The sequence below is a fragment of the Diprion similis genome, chromosome 14, assembly GCF_021155765.1.
Source record: "Diprion similis isolate iyDipSimi1 chromosome 14, iyDipSimi1.1, whole genome shotgun sequence".
NCBI lineage: Eukaryota > Metazoa > Arthropoda > Insecta > Hymenoptera > Diprionidae > Diprion > Diprion similis.
This window is the reverse complement of record NC_060118.1, coordinates 5284101-5301146: the sequence shown is the minus strand read 5'-3', so window position 1 is coordinate 5301146 and position 17046 is coordinate 5284101. Positions and strand designations below refer to the sequence as shown.

The following is a 17046-nucleotide window of genomic DNA, read 5'->3' as shown; positions in this document are numbered from 1 at the left end:
CCTGTGGTCCTTTATGCTTTATTTTACCTCTCCAATGTCCTCTGAATAGAAGAAGATAAAGTTTCGCACAAACACCACTACGAAAGTTTGATAAGGGTACTATTACCTATGAAAAATATCACCATAAATTGAACACACAATATGAGGACACTTCGTGAGGATACTCGACAATTTTGTTTCATAAGCTCTATTAACTTTGACTCTATCTAGGTATTTCACGAGGAGACTTGAAGTGTCATATTCACCCGCACTTGTCAAAGTATCATAGGTACGAAATGTCGAGATGAATATAATATCTGGTAGAAAGGCCGGTATCTCCCTGAGCGCCAATGTCGTCTTCGGTTCAACCGTTCTGCACCGGCCAACGTCACGATAAAACTTCCTCTTTCTTCTTTGACGCATTTACAAAGGCACTCGGGGCATTTGAGACACTCAAGGAATTTGAAACTTCATCCATTCAGCCGCGGGCCAAGAAATGTCTCAACTTACCTCTTCGAACGATTTCCAATGTATGTACCTTATAGCGTCAGCCTACTTTGCCGATGTATGGTACATCGCTTCTGATTCGAGAATTCGAAAGGCTTGAACTGCGGTTACTTCTCTGCTGGCACATCGCTTGTCATGAGAAAAAATTACCATGAGTGATTACACATTCAAGTATTCTGAATCGAGACCAATATGCCGCAGTAAATATTGGAATTTGACTCATTGGATTGCCGCTTCTACATTCATCGTTATGTGCTATGATGGACATAAATGGCCTGCTTTTTGGTAGTCTCTTTGACGGACGCTCAGCTGTAGCTCTTCCCAACTAAAGTTACCGGATGGTTGAGCAAAGCCAATAACATAGCGTGAGAGTTGCTTCCACTCGTCCTGGCGGGTGCAATTACGGCCGGCTCATGAGAGGGACACCCGTACTAGACAGGAAGGACCTCACCGGAAGTCTTCCTAGCCCAATCCCCACGACAATGCAATAGCTGGAACCATGGACTCGAGTAGTTGGAAGAGAAGCTGGTGAATGCACCGAGATTTTTACACGAAAAAATAGGACATTGCATAAAGAATGGATAGAGTGTCAGTGAACTTCGTGCAGGACATGCATGAAACTTTGACAAATTGAGGACGAATTGACTACGTCGTCTGAACCAGACGATAAATGCACTATAATGTAAGACGTGTTGGATGTTTTTAAGAAAATAAGCCCAAATACATTGGAAACGGCGTTAATACTCGGTAAATGTTAGATTCTTTAGAAATGGATTATTCACCCCATTCACCTTTTTCTTCTTTCTCCCTCCACAAGTCACGCTCAATCCTCATTCACACGTTTTTGCGATCACATCTTCACCTGTTTCTGTCAACATGGTTGTTTACAGCTTACTTATAGATGCATTATATAAGCCGATACGTCGAGAAATTATTGGGAAACTGCGTCCCCTAGGGATTTCACAAGAATTGAATTGTCGGCGAAACTAGTTTAGCCAGGTAAAATCGGCTGTCGCTCCAATCCACCATTTACGATCGAAAAGTGAAGCCTGCTGTTTCTGAGCTATAACTTGTTATACTTGAGTGACGGTGTTATTTAAATATTTGAAACGTTAAGAATCGATTAAGCTCTTTATTGACTGATCGCGGTCGTTTTAAAGATAGTTTAACGGATCTTGAAATTAGATCGTTGGTAAACAAAGTTCAATGCAGCGGCGATGCTATATAATTGTTTGTTTTTTTGCGAAAGAATTTGGAAAGGATGTATCGATCAGACTGTGAAATGTTCATAAACGCGAATTATTTGTTCGTCATATAAAATGTTGATGCGAGGCTGGTTAGTTTTTGCAAAAAATAGTTAAGGATCAAGACTGGATGTCAGACACTGCAGCAGTCTGTACCTTAGGCTGGATATTCCATTGTCTGAGATGTTCTTTTGATACAAATGCAATCTGTTGATTCGAATTGAAAAATAAATAGGATCACGTTCGAGAACCGAGCGTACGCTCTGCAGTCAACAGAATAAAGGACAAAAGGCATCAAGGAGATAACAAGAGGTGCTCTGAAAGCCAGAAAATAAGAAGCAACGTCCCCGTTTCAAGTATATTAAGTTGGAATCCTACTTAAATTTTAATACTCGAAATAACTTGCTCCATCTACGGTCGTACAAACGACGGACCACACCCTTACCAAACATATCGATTTTTTTAATTTTGAAGATGGACAGGAACCACATTTCAGTTTCGAGAAGGCGGCATGAAATAACGCAATTATCGACAACAATCGTTCAATATTCATTGTTTTCATTATTATTCATTTATTTTTTCCCTTTCAAGTCAACACTAGCCTTCGTTTATTTTTACGAGAATTCATTTATTCCGGATCGTTTTTATTTTATTTATATACATATAGGTATGTTTTTTCGTCGACATTTGACGTTGGCATCATCGCGATGTACCCAACGATTTCAGCGATACATACTTTTACGACTAGAAGTCGTGGAGGTTGATTTATATTCGCTAATAACGTCCCGGGCATCATGCGAGGCTAACATACCTTCGTTGCCCGAGGTGGCTTACATAAATATTATTCAAAGTTGGCACGTTTGACGGCTGTGAAGCTGTGGGGATTTTTATAACGTATTGACTATATGGACACGGTTAGGTAGGTGGAGAAAAAAATACACATCAGCGTATCGTTGGATATCGAATTGATCCCATGGCTCGGCTCGCGAGCTCTGGCACGATGAATATCAGTGTATTCGCACTAATCCGATTACCGACCGTGGTGTGAGTTTACCGACCGGCTGCGCGTATGTATCACGTGTCTGTTACAGCTCAAGAACGAGTTCACCTGTCAAAGGGTATAGGAATCTGCAATATGTTTGTGGATACGAATCAATCGAAACTTGAGAACTGTCAGATTACCATGCCTATATATTTTTGTGAAATGTACACTTCGATTTGAAACTACTCGTATTTCAAACCTGCCACAGGCAATCATTTTTGAAGTGCAACATAGTCGATAGCATAATGCTTTCTGGACGTTTGCACGGAGTGATTTCGAACGATCACATAGTTCGCCGTCCGTTAAGTTTAATGCGCATGCGCCACAGTCCGGGAGCGGCTGTTGGCCAGGGTGACCAACAGTCATAAATTGATTGCAGCGCGTGCGCGTTAAATTTCGGCAAAGGACAGATGTAAGAAGCATACAAAGTGTGCGGTTACGTATGAAATGAATGGTCAACTAGACTAATTAGACTTTCATCACGTAATTCATTCGTCGTGAAAACAAATTGAGTTTTCAACTTTGATGGCCAGACTGGTAGACCGAATTCCAACCACTCTTGGCTCCACATAATCAATTGATTTCGCTTTTGACGGATGGGCATCACTCATGCGTGTGACAACATCCGTTTCAATGGCGCAGTGAAGCATGTATCTGTACGTGGAACAGTGATGCCAATCTGAGTGGAAAATGTACATGAATAGAAGCACAATCGGTTTATCGATTTTATGAGCAATTTGAATTCTCGACCTTTTATCGAATGGAAATTTCTCGTTTCTTGTCTTACCATTTCCGACCTCATTATATCTAATCATTGCTAGGTCTTGAGAAATAATACAGTAGTGAAAAAGCATGATTTCCGATTTTGGACAACCATACTCACCTATAATGACACGTGACGAACCAGGAATGTTTGAATGTGCCACAGGTTTTAAGATTATAAAATTTCACTGAACATGATACCCGATTTTAACATTTGTAGAAATTTGCAACGATTTCACAGGATTTCAAAGAATTTTCAAAATTTCAAGGGTAATTGCAAAAAATTTCAAGAAATTCACAACATTTCACAAGTGGATTTCATGTGATTCTAAAGATTTCGATTTCAAATAATTATATGACATCCCATTAGATTTCGCAGGATTCCGAAGGATTTCATGGGTTTTCAAAAAATAACATGGAATTATTGAAGATTTTATACGATTCTAAAGATTTAGAAAATCTGCAAGATTATAAGGAGACATTTGAAAGCAGATATACACTGGGCGCGAAAGTCTTTTGAATACTTGAAACCAGTTTTTGGTCCCCACATCCATTATTTTCGAATATGCATATCACAGTCGACTGATTAAAACACTAAAATCTAAATCCTTAAGATGGTGTACTGTGATTCACGCATAGTAAGACCGTCGCCATGTTTAGATAACGAATGAGAATGTTAGACTAAACGTGAAATTTTTCTAGTACGTATATTGCCGAAGCTATGATGTAACGAAGCTAGTTCTTTGACCATTTAATTTCATAAACAGATGTTTCCAGCATCACAGCGATTACGAAGTTGAAATTAAAATTTGGGAATCCGTAATTGAGGTTCTAATATGGTGGACAAAAGTGCAAAGTCACTTGATTGGGATTAAAATCGATACACGACCCTTTCCCAGACTGTATAATTACGAATCTGAACTCAAAATTTCGAAATTCAGAATGATTAATTCTCAGGTCTACCTCAATAGATCCGATATACCGGAATTTATAGAGGCAGTTATGTAGCGTTCTAAAAAATTCCAGAGTACGTACTGAATTTCATCCAAATTTCGTAATCTTTTACGTTTCATTTGTGGTATTGAATTCGCCATTCTGCATCCCTCAAGTGTGCGTTCAGATGCATAATCGGCGACCTCGAAAGCCCTTGATTAGCAAATTCATGGTCAATTGGAGGTAAGGAATTCTTCTGAGACACGGACTAAAAGCGTTATTTGAGTCAAGTGATATTTGTTTGATTCACCTAAATAACAAAATACTTTTGTCGGACAAAATATTAACAACCACTTAATATAGAATTGAATGAAGCTCTGGAATGATTATACTCACTATCAATTTACTCAAGATAACATGGCGTCAGTTCCGTACAATAATTTAAATCTTATATGACATGACTAAAATTGTAATTGTAATTGAAAGATTGAAGTCGTATTGAAATGACTAATAATTTGGTTGAACGTATCTCAATGGTTTTGTTTTAATAATATAATTGTCTCAGAACAAATTGAGGTTGTTGTAATTCATGAGTCAAGAGTTCAATGGTTGAAGCAGGTAATGAAATTTGTTGTTACGAAAATATTTTGCATTGACTGAACATCAGAGTTATTTAAACACACGAAACGTATTCATAAAATGATACATCTGGGGGACGTACCAGTAAAAAAATTTCTGACCACCAAATAAGGGCCAGTCTAGAATACACTATGCATATAGGTATGTATACGCTCGGATAAATGACAAATTAATTTCTGTCGTAATTCTGAAATATTTGTATGGTAATTGCAAATCTCACTTGAATATTTTTTTCCAATACCTACAGGTAAAGTAATACTTATACAGGTACGTGCCTACCTACAGACATTGAGGCTGCACTGCAGTACCTAACTAGTACTGACATGATGCATAAAGCACGGGCGTCGATGCAGACAAAGGGATATTGTTCAGCGTGGTGGGAAACGCTGTTATGCGAAGCACTGCACGAGTCAAAAACCCACAATTCATACCATTGTATTTTGTATTTCCGATTTCCGGTGTGAAGTAACACGTTATACAAAACCATTCACCGCCGGTAGCAGCGTCTATACGTGTATTGTGTTTCACCTACGCCGCGAGTACAAATTCCTCTATAACAGTTCACTTTGCAGCTGCCGCAAATGCGGTAAAAGTGTGGAAAAGTATTTTGTGTAACAAAGGACAAAAGTTGCGATCATCAACTTTCGTTCCTTGTCACACACGATAATTTTTATAACATGAAATGTGCATGAAAAGTGGTCGGGCTTTGCATGGTAGTTTTACAGAACGCGAGTAGTCAATTTCTATTCCTTGGGACGAAAGTGAAGCAATTGTGAATTGCGCATGCGCGAACCTAACCTACAACACTGAGACGAAATTGGCGACTTTCGTTCCGCAAAACTGCGACGCAAAGCCCCGCTTTTAATGCACGTGTGATAAAGAAGTTTTTTTTTTACACATGCATGGAAACGCCGATTTCGCTACCATTTTCGAGGTAGCAAAGTATGTACTGTTTTGCCGACCGAAGAGCCGTTCCTCATCATAGAACTTAAGTTCTATGTTCCTCATGCTTTGCTCACAGAAATGCTTTGCTCCCAGTTCTCCTCCTGCTTTGCTCCCAGTTTCCCCTTCTTCTTTACTACCGAGTCTCGGCTGGCCCTCCGGCAGTTTAGTCTATTCCCTACTTACCGACATGGTAACGAAATCGGCGTTACCATGCATGTGTGAAAACAAATATCGTGTGCGCCTTGGGAGCAACCTTTTCGCTCCCTTGGTGCACAATATAATATTACACATCATCTCTCGCTATATTCTTGTTTTCATTTCGATGATTTGAGAAGTTTCATTTTTCTCTTACGATTTTTCCCTACCCGCGGTGATATTGATTCTTCATTCTTCAACTTGTATCTCGGTGAAGCTACAAAACAATTGAACGATCACTGTTTTCTTTTCTGTTTCAGAGGACGGTGGCTAATTCATCAGCTACCCGGGTAGTCAAAGCAACGTACTTAAATCGTTGGATAGATATGGACTACTAAAGAAAATTTCAGGTCTGTCCCATCATATGTAGGTATATATATACACGTACATATATACGTTCAAACCCGTATCAATGCGCATCCATTCGTTTGTTCGATCTTATCGAGTGAACTGAAATTCATTTATATTGTATATTATATACCTATATAACTGTAGTGTAATATAACGATAACGGGACGAGAGGACTTGGCAACAGATCGAGAGCTTTCTACAACTCACCTCAGCCTGTTGCTATTGCATTACATACCTATACAAGTGTGATCAAAGAGATGTGTAATATTACGGTTAATGATAATTAAAATAACGATTATAACACTTAATATCAACCATATTTAAAATAATATCGAATTATGGTATATTAGGTCAGGACTCGGACCAATGACCAATAACGAAAATTTAGTTGAAAATTTTTATGCAGAGCTGACGTCATCGTTGGTGCTATCGATTAAATTGAACTACAGTATGTACACACGCTATTATATGATGTCATATATACTATACATAACAATGAAAAAAAACCACTTACCCAGCTGATCGTATGAAAACACTATACGCACAATTAGGTGTTCCACGAATTGTGAGCTTGGTTACATATTTCTTGATGAAAGTGATGCGGATAATTGGTTTCAATCACAGAAACTTCCAAGCAATCGCATTGGATCTTATGTCATCAATCAAACATTATTACGCAGATAAAATTTGTCATCTAATGCTAAAATAGTCTGGACATACATGCATGGGCTACTTTTTAACCTGATGTCATAGTTTTGCTATAACTTAACCCTTTGAGTCACATATTATTCTGCTGGGTCGATTTTTGTGACAAGATAGTATTCTATGATTTTTTAAAACGCTGATTACGAGTCTGAAATCACATTTCAAAAATTCTCAACGGTGGATCCAATATGGCGGACGAGAATTTCAAATTTGATTGTATCCGGTCAAAAAACTCTATGCGGGGGTTTTTGGCTCGCTGATGAATGCGCGAAACTGCATTTTTAAAATACGATTTCAGACCTGTTATTAGCAACTCCAAAAACCCTTGGACAGATTTTTTTTTCCGTATTCGATCGAATTTGAAGTCTTCAGCTGCCATATTGGATCCGCCATACTGTTATCTTGAATTACTGAAATTTGGATTCATATTCGTAATCAGCGACTCCAAAAATATATAATTTATGTTGAACATGTATGTATATGTGTAGATGGGGAACTTTCTCGGATATGAATTGTTCTTTCAATTTTCACAATTTTCTTCAATCCATTTGTTTTTAACAATAACAATTTACATTATATCGCAATAATTACTTTATTGAAAACCTATTTTAATAAAACATGCTATCAGAAATAGCAAAAAAACGCAAAGAAATACATTGAAAAGTTCTCTCAATGTAAAAAATGGATATAAAATAGGTGGTAAGAATACTAACCACCATGACTCAAAGGGTAAAGAAAGTCTGTCCTTAAATTTTGATCTTCTGTTTTCGTCTGTAAATGTTTTTTTTCATAATTGCAGAACGCAAGTGGCTTTTTTTAACAACAATTTCTCATCCAGCTATGTTTCTCAAATAATTATCTACATACTCTGAAATATACTCATACGACATATTCTCTGAAAGTCTTGATTGAAATTTTGCAATGCAAATGCGAAAGCTTCGTCTTGTCAAATATGAAGAGCTTTGCAGTACTGGTTTCCTTTTTGTTTTCTGTCAGCAGTTTCTGTTTTAGTGAAGTAGAGAAAAAAAATCAGAAAGATGTACCCTGAAACTACCTTCGGATAACACCTGATAAATATGTATGTGTCTTTACCAATGTATTATATGTTACCTGGAGGGGTGAATTTCAACGGGGAGAAAAAAATTCACGCCTTACGCACAATACATGTATAATATACAATATATTCATCCGAATATACTATAGGAGGTATGTGCGTATTTATGTACAATACAATATAGTTACAATAAAATTATAATAATAGTAATTAGAATAATAAGAATAATATTAATAATAATACAAAGACATTTCGCGTCTGACGAACTTTCGTGTGGCAAACGGTGAAGATTTTACCATATCGTGTAATAATGTAAAGCAATTTAAGAATAGTTATATTTCTTTGTAAATTAGTATACATAATATATATAAATATATACAATATATGAACATACATGTATATGTACTTCTGTTATTCCGTTGTTGTCACTATATTATTGTAAATTTAATTAAATATAGGAATTAATGAGGGGGTTATATATTACATTCTAAATGCTAAATATAATAATTCCCGCATTTGGAATCTGTTTATTCGATACTACGTACAATAATACATGTATATATCTCTAAGGCTCAAATGTCACAATAGTGTAATGACGTCAGAATTCTGTATATAACAAGAGTATGTTACACAGTTTTCACGAAGCACGAAATTGAGGTTAGGGTCGTGTAATGTCAGATTTCTTCGCGACAGTGCGTGCGTGGACTGCAAAAAAGACCACTTTTAACTCCTAGGACTCGTCGACTTACTTTACCCCGATAGAAACGGGTACTTCGTATACGGGAAACACGCATGAAAAACCCGTAAAACATGCTCACGTTATATAAACATATTTCCACATAGGATGACGGAAACTTGAGAAGAAATCGATTATTCACAACTTACACGCTTGTCGCGTACCTTCGAAAGTGCTTATACTGATACGCGTACGATTTGTGGTATTTGGGTGCATTCGTGCACGCAAGACTGGGATTTAAGGTTATGTAGTACTCCTACCCTTACCGACTGGGAAAACTAACCTTTTTTCTTTCTATATTAGATAAACAAACAAACGGTAAGAGTTCAAATTTCGACGGTGCATCGCTCTTTTCAACCAGAATTCAGGAAAGTTACTCATATCCTAAGAATCGTCAAAAAATGTGTGGTTCTTCAAAGAGTGTTACTATTTCCAAATTTCATGGGCCGAAAAGTGCATAGCTGAGATACTTTGCGCAATTCCGGAAAGAATAAGGAGTAAAATGAGCCATCGTGAGACATCCAATATCGAGATCGCTAGACGAGAAGTAGGAATTATAATAATTTCGTGAATAAAAGATGATCTTACGATCAACTGGGCGCACAGCCGAGCGTTCCTTGGTTGGGTTCAAAGTTCGAACATTATCGGTTCGTCTATTTATTGAGTACAGTAGAAAAAGGGTGAGTTTGCTCCGTCGGTAACGGTAGAAGTGCTACATGACCTTGAAGGCATTCTCCACACTGCATGACAAGATTCCTCATACGATGCTTACCAAGGTACGCAACCAACGTGTATACCTATAATTGGATATTCAATCTCAATAATATTTACGACTGATGTCAGCTGGTGGTAAACATTATAAATTCTTACCAACTATATTTAACCTGGGAAATATTCATTTTTATGTTCACGTGGTCAGAGTTCTCTCTGCAACAACTCCGGCGATTGTTTGTAACTTGATAATTATATTAACGCGGGATCATTAAATCTAACTGTTGCGTTATTGGTACACTGTTTATTATTATTAACCCAAATTTCACCATGATTATCGACAGGAGTATACGCGATGAAGAAAGAAGAAAACGAGCAGCTTATTAGCCTCTTCGGAAATGGAGTTACCAGGAACATTTCCAGATAATTAAATTATCACGTACCATTAAATCACCCGTTTTTCTTCAAGCGTTAACGGAAGAAATAAAGCAGCGCTACTCCAAGTATACATCAATTCTTGAATATGCAGAATGTGTATTTATCTCTCTACTTCGTCAATTATCATAATTTTTCCCGTTATAATTTCTCTGTTAATAATTTCAAATTATTATAATGCATTATTTATACACAACTATCTGGGTTGAAAAAACAAACAAATTACTTGAAACAGATGTCTGTAGATCCGTATTTAAAAATATTTCGAGTGGTATTGCCTGTAAAAATTTCACCGCAATTTTTTTCTTCAACTCAAGACCATGTCTTACGACGTAAGTGAAATCAATAGATTTTATGGTGAATGGTTTCAGCTTCTTAGTTTAATAATATCGATTGACTTAACTAACGTCCCAGATCAATAAAATCAAGTATTATTAACGCAGCAAAATATTGCAAATAAAAATATCGCGGTGCTGTATTTGACGAGTGATAAAATGTTAAACTCAGAATGAAATACTCACCAAAGATGTTGAATACAACCGATCGATTTTACCTTCTCAAACTGAATGATTATTTTCACACAGCACAATTATAACGGACCAGTTCAGAGAGAAACTGGATAGGAAATGCTGAAAAGGCGCGAAAAATTTCGCAGACTTGAAAACTTTTTCACGCAGCGAAACGTTCGCCATTTCACATTCAAGTGGACATCCAACGTTCGAGGGACGCCGTTTATAGGTCACATCACAGGAGAGCTTATAGCTGAATGGATAAACCCTGAACTTTGAGCACGTCGTTTTATATACAGCATACGAACATAAATTTGCAAAGCGAAAAATCGGATTAAAATAGGATTTTTATCATGTAAGAAAACGGAAGTATTATATATTATTATATTTAATTACCAGATGTTGATTACTCGGCCTTAAAGCTTCCGCGAACTTGCAATCTTCTTCTCAAAAATGTGTGTAACAAACTTTTCTTCGCCCGTGCGAAGGTCCGGTTTATCCCCAAATCATTCTTGACGTGTTTTGACGTGTAAGCAGCCGAGATTCCTTAACTTATTCATACACAACTTTTAAAGGGGAAAGTCACGTGTCATTCACCACTACACGAGTCTTTATATTTTCGGCCAAAGTCTTATTTTTATCGAAAATAGTTCTTTTGTTCCAAATGCTTCAAAATTCCCGCGCTAATGTCCGTCCGAAATCAATTCCGTTGAATATGGTTCACACGACAAAAGTGCTTATCACGTGAATTATAACGATCTTAAAATATTGTAAAGAAACTCTTTCAATATTGCAATAACCTTGTTTCAATGAATAAATATGTCTGTTCAACAGCTTTGAATAAATTAGCTCCGTTTCAAAAGATATTACTCCACCATCATTTAATTTTTTCACTTATTGAGTTGTTAATCGATGTTGTAAAAAAGTGTATTCGTGCACCGTGATGTTGTAATCTGTGGTACCTCTTGTAATCCTCATCATCTTCGTAATTACTTGTAATCTTTAAATTCATTGTCACGTTTTATAATACTTTTTTGTTCCTCATATTGTTTTTGTAATCCTTTTGATGCTTGTAACCATTGCAGTCACCTATTATGTTTGCAGTCCCTTTTAAGCTTGGCTTTCATTTCACAATCCCTCTGTTTTTTTAGGATTTATTGTATTCTTTGTAATCCTTGTAATACTAGTGGACTTTTTATAATACTTACATGTCACCTTGCTATAATCTTGGCAAACTTTTGCTGTAATCTTTTGAAATATTGTATTCAGTTGCAGTCTCTGTAATCCGTGTAATCTTTGTATTCATTTTGTAAACCCCGCAATCTCTGTAACCATCTTGAAATATCTTTGTAATTGTAATTAACGTACGCCATTTTGATGCAGCAAGCAATCTCTCGCAACAAATCTTTTCGTATTTTAGATGGTTATACTCCGAATTCATTTTTGTGATAATATTTTTTAAACATTTCTTACATGAATATTTCAAGATATCGTTGAAGGATATAAAAATATAAAATTGAAAAAAGATTCGCATGAATTGAAGAATCAAACTCGAATCAATTTGTGAGTTGAATTATGAATCTTAAAAAAATTTCACTATTCCACTTTTGAAAAATACTCACAAAGTTCTGCAAATTTTCAGTTTTCAGTTATTGTAAGATTAATTCCTCGATGGAATAATTTTTTTTCCATTCTTCCAAACATTTCGAATGTTTTGGATTTACAAAAATGAATACTTAAAGGTTTCAAAATGTTTGAAGAAACATGTTCCGGTTAACTAAAAGGTAAAATGGAATTCTAATTTGAGGTTTCGAAAATACGATGACAGAACAAGACACCCTTTTAACGTATTAGTTATCGAGTCGAAAAGTTTTAAGAGACAGAAGAAATGTTAAATAGTTTTAAAAACTATATTAAGACTCAAAAAAGTCCAGTTAGAATGGAAAATCTCATATACCTCGTATAGATGCTTAAGTTCGCAGCATACACATAGTTCTATGTACCTATATATCCGTAGGAAAGTGCATCGGCAAGTTTTTACCCCACGTCGTAAACCCAGGTGATAAATAATTTACGGACATCTTACCTGTTGAAAATTTATACAGAAGTCAGGAGCGAAGCCTTTTACGAATTGATCGCCGAATTGATTTTCCCCGATCACTGAGTCTAACCAATATAAATGGGTCCGTTTGCATTTGAAGTCGTGCTCGCGAATATTATATAGAATTATTCCTATAAAATTTCGACCAGTGGGCCCCCAGATCGGCTCTACATAATTCAAAAATGATTTCCTAATTTTTTCAGATTTTCATATCAATTCTAACCCGTGCCCCAAAGAGGGTGGATTCTATCCAACCCTTTCCGAGGGACATCAAATCTACCGAATGGATTTCAATGAAATATGGTAACAAAATTGGAAAATTCAAAATGGCGGATCCAATATGGTAAAGGGAAATTCAAAAATTCATTTGATTTCGATGAAGCTCGGTGCTCAAGGATTTTCGAGGCTGCTGATTACCAATCGGAACTACAAATTACAAAATTGAAAACGGTGAATCCAATATGGCTGTATCAAGTGAATTTTGGAATTTTGGTCTACCATATTGGATTCGCTACTTTGAGTTCTCAGATTTTGAGACTTTCAGGTTCTTAATCAGCGACCCAAAAAACCCTTGGATACGAAATTTAAACCGAATCCGTTCGGTATATAAGTTTGATCCACCCTCTTTGGAGCATGGATTAGAGTTGGGATGAAAATGTAAAATAATTGGGGAATTCCCATTTACCACGAAAAAGTGTGTTCAAAAATTTTTTTTTTAGAAATTACGCAATTTATAAAGATTTCATTACTTTTTCCAGACATTTTCTCGCTTACGATAGTCACCATCTCAATTTTCACTTACCGTAAAAAAAAACAAATTGAAATTATTTTACGGTGAATGGGAATTGAATTCCTTCATTTAGAGGGAAACGTCGTTAGGTTTTGAAAAATGGTTATAGAACATACTAAAAAATTTTTAAAATTTCTAAATCCACATAATTTCACAAATTTTGGTTTCTCTGTTATAAATAAATTTTTGATAACTAAACCATTTTCATCAAATTTCAAAATATTTGTTTCGCAAAAGTTGAAGTCAAAACGAATGCATACATCAACCACCTTGTTTTTCTTTGATCAAACATTTCCAATAATGTAACATACCATCGGTAAAAAAAATGTCAATTTTGCTCATAGAATCAAAAAATTGAAAAAAAAAAATTGTCTAGTATAACGAAACCCTGAAAGGAAAACAAAGCCGAATGTGACGCATTGCGTTCCAGCATTTTTGTCATCCCTGTCTCGCTGCAACGCTTCCGTTTTTGCATCCGCTTTACGTGTACGCTACGTCACACCAGAGTTTTATCATAATCTGAGCAATATGCAGTTCTCTCGGCGTCGCATCTGGGTTCGTCGAGTTGAGCGTCAGACATATATAATGTAGTATGGAAATATTCCACCAGTACACGGTTCATTAATCGTGTAATCCAGTGATATGTCAGACTTATTTCTGCGACAGACGGACGTATTTTACTGCTAAAAGAATGTACCGGTTAAAAATACCAAAATTCAAGTAATCCACCTCCTACGACAATACATTCTGGTGAAAATAAGAAGAGCGTTTTTTTTTTAGAACTTTCTTGCTGCTGTAATCTGTAGATACAAAACGCTTTTACAGGATTCAATGGAATACAACGACCTAGCAAGAATCTAACTTCAAAACTAGATGAAAGGGAAGGCTGACATTTAATAATAGCGTTGTAATAGCTTCAATTTCTGTAATCATGAGTTATATCTATATTCGAGTATGTCGGAATATTAATAGGCAATAAAGCTTAAGGAAAATGGATTAAAACTTCTGGCTTTATAGTTTCGACTACCACCTTAGATCGATACATCAAACCTTGATTCGGTTATAGAGTTTTCGTTGCCAGTCAACTTCCTTCTTCTCTCCCAGACATTGTCAAAGAATAGTTGTGAAAATAAAAAACCTGTGTGATGAGTAAAAAGGGTTACAAGTCGAACTACGCAGTCTTTGTACATGACAAAACTTTTTTTTCACCAAGCCAAGCCTTCTATTCACATTATTTAACAAAGTATGATAACATAACGTATGTGTAGGAGTACGCTACCTACTACCTCGTTATCAGAGCGTGTTAGGGCGGTTCCGGTAATAGGATTCCAAGAAATTCATCGCCAGAGCGTTTCGTGTTAAGGTGTTTATAAAGACCCGTTGTACACCTCGAAAACGCGGGGATGCAAGACTCCTATACCGCTCAAGCGATTAGAGTGAAACTTGGGCAGTTTATGCCTTACTTTGGCAAAAAGTGGAGCGTATTTTTCCATTGTCAAAATTTTGAAAAAAATTTTACAGATTGGTTACCACTCACAGAAATTGACCAAATTTTCACAGTTGCACTGAATAGATCGACCTATCCGGTATGTGCCACTCGACGGTAATGAAACACACATTTTGAGCCCAGTTCCATGAGATTTGATGGTGAAATGACGAAATGGCAGCTGATCTGGTTTTCGATTATAAAGAATCCCGAAATCTCATTTTGGCGACATTTGCTACCGACATTACGCGCATGCCGGTAATGTATGCGTGTAATGTCGGTAAAAAAATTACCGGCAGGCATGAAAGGTCGGTTACAAATGTCGCCAAAATGAGATTTCGGTGTTCTTCGTAATCGAAAACCAGATCAGCTGCCATTTCGTCATTTCACCATCAAATCTCATGGGACTGGGCTCAAAATGTGTGTTTCATCACCACCGAGTGGCATCATACGGGATTGTTCGATCCATTCAGTGTAACTGGGAAAATTTGGCCAATTTCTGTGGGTGGTAACCAATCTGTAAGATGTTTTTCTAAATTTTGAAAAAGTAAAAAGACGCTCCACTTTTTGCCCAAATAACGCATTAATTGCCCAAATTTCACTCTGATCGCTTGAGCGGTATAGGAGTTCTGCTTCCCCGCGTTTTCAAGGTGTACGACGGTTCTTTATAAGCACCTTAAAGTTTGTCGATGATCATCATCACTCCTCGTTATGAGAGAATCACAGTTGTGTATACGAATGGGGATCCGTTTTTGTCAAACTCTACCCAGGGGGCAGCATCATAGATCATTCTATGTCGCGCCAATATTCAATATTAGAAATAATACCTGTGTGTTATCAAAAAACATGGATAAAAATAAATAAACGATTTTGTTTACTTTTTACAATCATTAAATGAAAAAAAGATAACTCAACTGTATATTTATCTGTGTAATAACTTTCTTTTTTTTTAACAATTACACCCTTTGCAAAGTAGCTCAAACATAACATCAACGTATCCTCGACGATTTCGAAGACCGAAAATTAGTATTTATGGTTTTTTCCTACAGGCCTCGGCGTTTCTGAATTCTTAGAAAAGTGAAAGCTGCATTATCTCTACAAAAAGGTACAGAAAAGTTAATTTCTAACTTTTAAAAAGCAACATTTGAAAATTGGCGCTTGAAAAAACTTGCTAATATGCTACTCTTAAGCGAGTGACCTTGGCAAAACGGATTTCCATCCGGTACCTGAACGAGTATGATTAAACGCAATCGCTTGTTCGCTTATGACGAGGAGTCCGCGCCAAGGTTGGGTAACTCAGATACACAGCTGGTAGAGTGGGGGAAGCTACAAACTGGCTTAACCAGAACAAAGGGGATACTCTTTTATTGAGATTGTAACTTTGCAATGCGTGATCTAGTGGGAAAAACTCAAACTAATGCAACCAATCTGACAGTTGACCGTTAACCGTGTTTTTTCGCGTGCAGATGGTAGAACCGATATATTATTGATTATGTTTAATCAATTTATGTGCCACGAGTAATTTGAAACCTCGGGAATTACGATTTGCCGCCATTAAAATTAAAAACTTAGGTTATATGGTGACAAAATGGCACCGGCAACCAGGCGCTGACGTCATGAGGACATTCCCCAATTACGAGGATTCTTACAACGAGGCATTACTGTATGAACAAAGATTAGAGGGTGCATATACACATTTGACTGGAAATACTCTTTAGCCCTCGATATCAGCAGCTCCATGCGCCACTTCGCTTTTCCGTATACGATAATAGAGTCTGTTCATAAAAAGAGTCTAAATTCTACTTATCGTATGAAATATTGCTCCGTCTGTAAAATGACAACATATTCCTTTTTTTCGCCTGTTTACTATCTGCATATCCTAGAATTACATACCTTGTATACTTTCATATCTTATTTCCCTT

General features: G+C 36.6%; 1 protein-coding gene across 3 annotated transcripts in view; it reads left to right on the top strand.

The window, feature by feature from the left end:
• LOC124414653 overlaps nucleotides 1-6621 on the top strand; it is a 284193-nt gene extending 277572 nt beyond the window's left edge. For all 3 annotated transcript variants that reach the window (XM_046895664.1, XM_046895665.1, XM_046895662.1), the window contains one exon: nucleotides 6507-6621. The gene's annotated coding sequence lies outside the window, so the exon portion shown is untranslated. The remainder of the gene's footprint in view (nucleotides 1-6506) is intronic.
• Nucleotides 6622-17046: the final 10425 nt, after the last annotated feature.